General features: G+C 42.3%; 1 protein-coding gene across 9 annotated transcripts in view; it reads left to right on the top strand.

Annotated features, from left to right (window-relative positions):
* The first annotated feature begins 3422 nt into the window (after positions 1-3422).
* The window catches only part of LOC112222960 (myocyte-specific enhancer factor 2D homolog), a 79723-nt gene continuing 75121 nt past the window's right edge, over positions 3423-8024 (top strand). For 3 of the 9 annotated variants that reach the window (XM_042304609.1, XM_042304608.1, XM_042304604.1), the window contains exon 1: positions 3424-3657. The gene's annotated coding sequence lies outside the window, so the exon portion shown is untranslated. Of the gene's footprint in view, positions 3658-8024 lie in introns of all 9 variants that reach the window. The other 6 variants (XM_042304607.1, XM_042304610.1, XM_042304606.1 and 3 more) reach the window with 5 other exon arrangements.

The following is an 8024-nucleotide window of genomic DNA, read 5'->3' as shown; positions in this document are numbered from 1 at the left end:
GAAGGGTCTCTAGCCTGCGTAAGTCTGGGGTGAGAGAGGCAGCTAGGTCACCAGGGACACTGCATTTAGCTTGAACGCCAAATCAACTGAGACAGAGACACTCATAATGTCATTGTGGAACCCTTTTTCTTTCAACTAAAAACATTAACTTCATGCAACAATATGACCATATATGTTTCCCCACAATCAGGATCCTCCACATAGTGCTGCCTGCATATTGTCTACACAACTAATATTATGGTGACTTTTGAAAACATTGCTTATTCGTGAGAAGTAACTATTGTGTGGAATGTGCTTGGACACTTACCTGATCTTCTATAACATTACATAGCTCTTGATGAATGTTTCAGAATAAACAAAGTTTTCTAACTGCAAGTGAACCCCTTATCAAAATAATAATGTATACTGAACAAAAATATAAATGCAACATGTAAAGTGTTGGTGCCATGTGTCATGTTCCATATGCACAAAAAGCTTATTTCTCTCAAATTGTTTGCACAAATAAGTGTACATCCCTGTTAGTGATGAGCATTTCTCCTTTGCCAAGATAATCCATCCACCTGACAGGTGTGGCATATCAAGAACCTGATTATACAGCATGATCATTACACAGGTGCACCTTATGCCGGAGACAATAAAAGGCCACTCTAAAATGTGCAGTTCTGTCACACAACACAATGCCACAGATGTCTCAAGTTTTGAGGGAGCGTGCAATAGACATGCCGAATGCAGGAATGTCCACCAGAGCTGTTGCCTGATAATTTAATGTTAATTTATTTACCATAAACTGCCTCCAACATTGTTTTAGAGAATTTGGTAGTACATCCAACCGGCCTCACAACCGGAGACCACGTGTAACCACGCCAGCCCAGGACCTCCACACCCAACTTCTTCAGATGTGGGATCATCAGAGACCAGCCACCCGGACAGCTGCTGAAACTGTGGATTTGCAGAACCGAAGAATTTCTGCACAAACTGTCAGAAACCATCTCAGGGAAGCTCATCTGCGTGCTCGTCGTCCTCACCAGGGTATTGACCTGACTGCAGTTTGGCTTCGTAACAGCCTTCAGTGGGCAAATGCTCACATTCCATGGCCACTGACATGCTGGAGAAGTGTGCTCTTCATGGATGAATCCCGGTTTCAACTGTACTGGGCAGATGGCAGACAGCGTTTATGGGAAAGCGGTTTGCTGATATCAACGTTGTGAACAGAGTGCCCCATGGTGGCGGTGGGGTTATGGTATGGGCAGGTATAAGCTACAGACAACGAACACAATTGCATTTTATCGATGGCATTTTGAATGCACAGAGATACTGTGACCAGGTCCTGAGGCCCATTGTCGTGCCATTCATCCACCGCCATCACCTCATGTTTGAGCATGATAATGCACGGCCCCATGTCACAAGGATCTGTACACAATTCCTGGAAGCTGAACATGTCCCAGTTCTTCTATGGCCTGTATACTCACCAGACATGTCACCCATTGAATATGTTTGGGATGCTCTGGATTGACGTGTACGACAGCGCATTCCAGTTCCTACCAATAGCCAACAACTTCACACAGCCATTAAAGAGGAGTAGGACAACATTCCACAGGCACAATCTACAGCCCGATCAACTTTGAAGGAGATGTCTCTGGGGACTTATTCCCACCAGTGTGAATATTTTGTTTTTATTTCCCATGGCATTTACATGGCTCCAAGCCCAACTGGTTGAGTGCTATGCTGTCCAACTCTAGGAACAGGCTGGTGTGAGAGAGACCAAAAGGGTGCCCATCTGTTTGCATTAATTCTCCTCTTCAAAACCCCACTATGTAAGCTCCTTACATAAAGCATAAAATACAGTATAATCTCTCTACCTACAGCCTACTCCTCCTCTCTACTACTTCTGTTGCTTGATTACCCCCCAATGATCTCTCTTTCTGATTATCTGGCTGTTTGTCGATGGATCACAAAAAGTCCAATGTACATTTATGGATACACTGATTAAAGTGTCAGGCAAGTAAATAGTCCATTTGCCCGAGCCTCCCTGGCTGGGTGTTTCCATATGTTGCTCTGCATCGACTGTGGCAGCACAGAATGAAATACTACACATTATTGGTGTGTGCGTGTGCCTGAGAGAGATCGAGAAATAAGAATTTAAGTAGAGCCCCCAAAAGTGACTGAAATATTACAACAGGCAAAGGCACATTTGATCTAAATAAGAGGAACCTCATCTGCAGTTCGATAAAATGCAAAATGTGGGAAAGATTAAAGTAGGCCCATTTAACGTTTTATTCAATTTTTGTGTCATCAAGTCAAATCAAATTGTATTGGTCACATACACGTGTTTAGCAGATGTTATTGCGGTTGTAGCGAAATGTTTTTAAATCTGTCATCAGCCTGTCTAATAATAAATGGACACATTTATTTAAAAAATGTTGATACTGACATCATTAATAAAACGTAGGCTACCGTAGGATACCATGTCCTGTAACTTTACATTTGACAGCCCCGACCATTTGCTTCATACTGACGAAGTGGTGACGTAGGCTATGTGCGATAGACTGTAATATGAAACTAAATAAGATATGAATACTGTATGCATATTTTCATTAGTCTGGAATAAATAACATTACCTGTTTATACTGGTGAAGTAGCCTTAAAACTTTACAGATGATTATGAGCAAATTAACATTCAAGCGTGTCATGCGATTCACACTACATCCGTACATTTTAATTTCTATGCAGCCCAGCATCACCCCTTTCCTCACTGTAAACACCATTTTCTTCCGCAGCCATGAGATAAAGTAGTTCTTCTTTGAAACGCTGCTCTGCGTTTCGCTCAGTGCGTACCGTACCCTTCAAGTATGCAGAAATCGAGGTGTCCAATTTTACCTCATTAGGTGATACCCATTTACAGGATTTGTATGCTACTTTCCGTAGGTTATGCTGTACCTATATGCTACTTTATAGAGCTTATGGATGCACTTTTTTCCAACAGCATATAGTCAAATAATAAGACTAAATGCAAGAGAAATGTATTGAGGGAAAACGCACACGTATAAGGTCAGATGATTGGCCACATTCAATAGCCGTACAAGAGGAAAGAAAATATTTATTTTGCTATTACGCTATAAGGCACATAAGAAATCACTGGCATCACAATTGAAATGACACACTGCATTACTTCAAACGCTGTGCGTAAATTCGAGAAGTAAGACAATATTGACAATGGATATCATGATTCAAATAGAGACGTTCCCACTTACAGTAAAACAGAAGAGGCGGAGGGATACACTCACACATGATCTCACCATTAGTCCTTCCTACTTCACGGATCACCTTCTACTAACTTCACGTTGACGAGTCAAATCCCCTGACTTCTCCAGTGATTGGTTAAACAACACGAATATCTCTTGCCTATTGGTCCGGCTAGTGTCAATCATGAAGCAGTGCCAATCAAGATAGATTGGGCAGCAGCAGCTACATTGTATCGTTTGACAGAACTAAATAGTTACCTTGTACATCAAGAGGAACGAATTTTCTAAATTTATACTGACGTCGACAGACAGCCTATTAACATAATCTTTATTCCTCAATCAACATTTTAAATACATAGTCATATATTTTTTAATCTCCGGTTTTACCAGACAGATGTGGATACAGTTCTACAGGGTAAGTCACTCTTCACAAGCTCGCTAACGTTACCCAGGTTGGCTACCTGCTAGTGAATGTGTTTGGTCAGTAACATTAGGCATCTGTTTACTTTGAATAACTTACATTTAACAACATGTTGCTTTCGAATGGCCACTTTCTGATGTCATTGAACTGAGGGCAACTCCAAGCAACCATAATTCGGTGTGGTGGTCGCGCGCTGTCTTGTGCTTTATTTTGAGTGCCAAGGGTAGACTACATGATGGAGAGTTTGCTTGCTGGTTTGTACATCTTGCAAACTAGGGCTTACTTTATGTCGCCTCAAAGGTATGACACTAGCGTAGTTAATAAACGCGAATAATTGGTGATTGTATGGATGTAGGGATTCTCTTCCTTCATGAGCGCAACAGCCGTGGTGACTGTTCACCAAGAGCTGTCAGAACGATTTATGAAAAGTGTCACCGATGTTTTGACACGATTACTCTTCAATTCTATGAATTGATTTCACTTAAGTGAGTAGTATTAATTGTTTACTGCATACTTTATTCCTATTGAGAGGCTATTGTTGGTTGTTGCTTCATGGCAGACACGCAATTCGATGGTCTCTTTCTCCATCGGCAAGAGAGTTACAGCACAGCATAGCATAGCGCAAAGAGAGCATCAAGGTGTCAGAAAAAAGTAATTTAAGGAACCTTTGGTGTCAACGGAATGCGCATGTAAGCCAACGTTAATGTTTTGCATCCATCAAATGGTAAACATTGCCTAAACACTTTTGACCTGACTGTATAAGAATTTGACGGCGCAAAAATGGTTGCCTGTGGTATAATTGCTGTTTTCTCAAGGGAAAAGTGTCAACAAACTATTGATTACTCCTAAAATCCGGAATCCATTTTGCCTGTGAACGTGTTGGAGATCTTCAGTGTAATTAGTGTGTTGTAATAGGAATTCTTTCCCAATATTCTTTGAGGGAGAAATTATATTCTGTCAGTTTTTCCATTACCCTTGCATGTTGTTTTTACAGTAAAATAGGAAGTCTAGTTATTTTAAGTAATGCTCTGCTTAAACCTTAATATGTGACAGTTTAGTGTCTCACCTGTGGGGTTAAATGTATTAATGTCTTTCCCCTCCCCTGTAAATGAGGGGCATAAACTGATGATTGTTTCAGCTATGCATGCAGGTATAGTGCACGTTGTGATTCCAGTCAGGGTGTCACATGGCAGAGACAGGGTCCTTAGGGACACAGTCCAGATACAGGTTCTCACCAGCCCTGGCAAGCCTCAGAGCAGTCAGAGACCGAGTAGGAGATTACAGGACATTGAGCTGTCCCCGTAAGGATATGTCCCTGTGTTTCCCGCTAAGGAGTACTTACAGGTAAGACAGGGAACAAATTACACTTTTCACCCTGATAAAAAGATAAAGGCTAATCTGTTTTCATCGTTTAGACAGTTTGGGTCAGGACCAGTGCCATGGACTGGGTATTCCAACCAATACAAAATAACTCTGCTGTCTCTGACATTGTCAAGATGTCAGAGCTAATGGGAGCTTTACACCCCTCCCCCTCACAGCTCCCCCTACCTTATCTATTCTCGTCTCTCTGGAAGACACTGGCCCTCATGAGTCTCCTGTGCTGGCCTCAATTTTGACATCATTAGAGGCTCCCGCCATCATTCCCGCATGTGCCACAGGACACAGTAGGATGTCATGAAATAGTTTAAAGTGTTTAGGCATTGCAATTGGATGAATTGCACCCCCTTTATTTCTCCACAGACACAATCACACACACACACACACACACACACACACACACACACACACACACACACACACACACACACACACACACACAGCCTAAATTGGCAGATTGAGTGTAAGTAGACTTTTACTTTGCTGAGCCTAAAAACGACAAATAACTTTAAGGCTCAGCAAAGTAAAAGCCTTTTTTGTGCCTGAGAAGCGTGACGACATCCTACTAGCCTCTGCCAGACAAGTCTCTTACAATTTTTAATTTATTTAAGCTTTTATTTAACTAGGCAAGTCAGTTAAGAACAAATCTTTATTTACATTGATGGCCTAGGAACAGAGGGCAAACTGCCTTGTTCAGGGACAGAATGACAGATTTTTACCTTGTCAGCTCGGGGATTCAATCTAGCAACCTTTCAGTTACTGGCCCAACGCTCCAACCACTAGGCTACCTGCCGCTCCTCCTTCTCTCCTATTTAATAATGGGCAACTCAAAATGTAACTTAAGTTATATTAAAGGCAAATGGGTAACACTTTACATTAAGTTGGTCTTATACCTATGTAATAACTCTGTAATTACAGAAGTGAAAACAATGTTTTTATGGCGCCCTCAGTATAGCCATGCCACATGGTGGCTCCAGTCAAAAAAAGAAGATTCCTCTTGTCAATTCAGTCTCCAAGGAATAACAATCATCCTCTCATGCTGCAGCGACCTGCTTGACTGCAAACACAGATGGTCAGCTATAGTGCTCTTCAGACATCTCACATGTGGCCCATACAATTACTGTATTTTTATGTGTGGTACGTGTGTGAATGTGAATGTAAAATATTTGTTTTGGTGTGAGCATCTATAGGGAGGGAATGACAGAGAGAGTAAGGATACTTGAGAAGGGATAGAAGTGGGGGTCTAGCAATCTATGGATTAGACTAAAGAGTGAGTGATCAGCATAGCCCTAAATCCTAAAGATGCCTGCTGCCCAGAACATTCTATTGGTCAAGGCCTTCTCTCCTCCAATTACAGGGTAATTTCAATTAAGCACTAATCTCTGGGACAATCAATGTTGTACTGGCCACCCCTTGCCTGACACAAATATTGATGTGATTTAATCACAGCCTAACCCTAGGCTAAAATAATGCCTGGACAGTTCAAGTTAAATGTCTGTCTGACCTCCCATGCACTGGCTTACAGCTGACCTCATGTTATCTCGCTCTATTGCGAAGGAAGATGTCTTATCTTCACTTCAGTCAGGTCAGATAAGTATAGGTCAGATAAGTATAGCCTCTGCTTATTGTCATGCCGAAGAACCCAATTGTACCACCTGTAACAAACCAACAGCTTTGGAAAGAATGAGAGCATTTTAGTTATATCAAGTATAAAATACTGAGTGTGTGCTCTCGCTGTGTTTATATCATGGCCTCTTTTTTTGTGGTCTTTTATTCCAAAGCAGCTTTGCCCACTGCTTTTCCCACGCTGAGTGTTTAGAGAAGGAAGAACTCCGCTGCACAACAGGGTCCTGCCTTCTGCCATTATGGCTGTGATTCAATCATCACAGGGCCTCACTTTACCTTTACTGTAAGGGAAAGACATGTCACCCTCTCTCTTCGCTTAATGGAGCCACAAGCCAAAGGTGCTTAAAGTGAGAAGTATACTGGCAAGATTCGCCTCTCCATCCCCTTTCTTTCCATGTCATTTCAAAATGGCCTCCCCTCAATGCTTCATTTTGAAATTGCAGCCAGATGACCTCTGCACAGAGAAAATATCTATAGAGGTGTAATGTGTCTTGGCAACCTTTGTCTCCCAACCGTCCCTCCAAGGATTAAAGCCCAGTGAGCTCTGCTTCTCCTTAGCTATAGGGCAGAAAACTCTTTACTCACCCAGGACTAATCTCTCCTCCAGAAAGCTCTTAATTGCTGACCTCATGTTGAGTGATGGCCCAGTAACCGAAAGGTTGCTGGATAGAAATCACAGAGCTAGGTACAAATCTGTTGTTCTGACCCTGAACAAGGCAGTTAGCCCACTGTTTCCCAGTAGGCCGTAATTGTAAATAAGAATTTGTTCTTCACTGGCTTGCCTAGTTATATAAAGTTTTTAAATAAAAACTGAAATAATAATTGAGCCATCAGCAGCTGATTCAGAGGTTAAACATCAATTAAGGTAATGTGCAGAGAGGCACAGAGGAGAGAGGGCTCCAGTCCAGAGGGCAGGGAGGTCGACTAGGCCCTAGGGTCCCTGAAGAAAAGGGGGCCAGTGGAGGGGATACTGTGGGAGAAGTGGAGATGTGAAGTGCCCGCTTAGGGATGAGTGATTTGGACCATGGAGTGGAACAGGTCGACGGTGATAATGAGATTCTCTACCGATCAGTGGTAATAGAACATGAAAAACGGTTCGGTACTAGAATTTTTGTTACTTTCGTTTCTTCTGTCAAACGTGTTTCACGTCGTCTACTGATTGAGAGAGGATTAAGTCTATCAGCGCAGCCGATGTCCCCTTATAGCACGAGAGCACCATGCATGCTCCACTTACTCACTGCTAGCTTTAGCCTGTCCCGAGGAACCACTGTTCTAACTGGTAGTCTGGGCTGCATCACCACTCGTGCTGCACAGAAGTTAACACACTAGAATAATGCAACACGTCATGTAGAAATGTT

The sequence above is a fragment of the Oncorhynchus tshawytscha genome, linkage group LG23 (assembly GCF_018296145.1).
Source record: "Oncorhynchus tshawytscha isolate Ot180627B linkage group LG23, Otsh_v2.0, whole genome shotgun sequence".
Classification (NCBI taxonomy): domain Eukaryota; kingdom Metazoa; phylum Chordata; class Actinopteri; order Salmoniformes; family Salmonidae; genus Oncorhynchus; species Oncorhynchus tshawytscha.
Note: the sequence above shows the minus strand (reverse complement) of the source record. Positions and strands in the feature narration are given on the sequence as shown.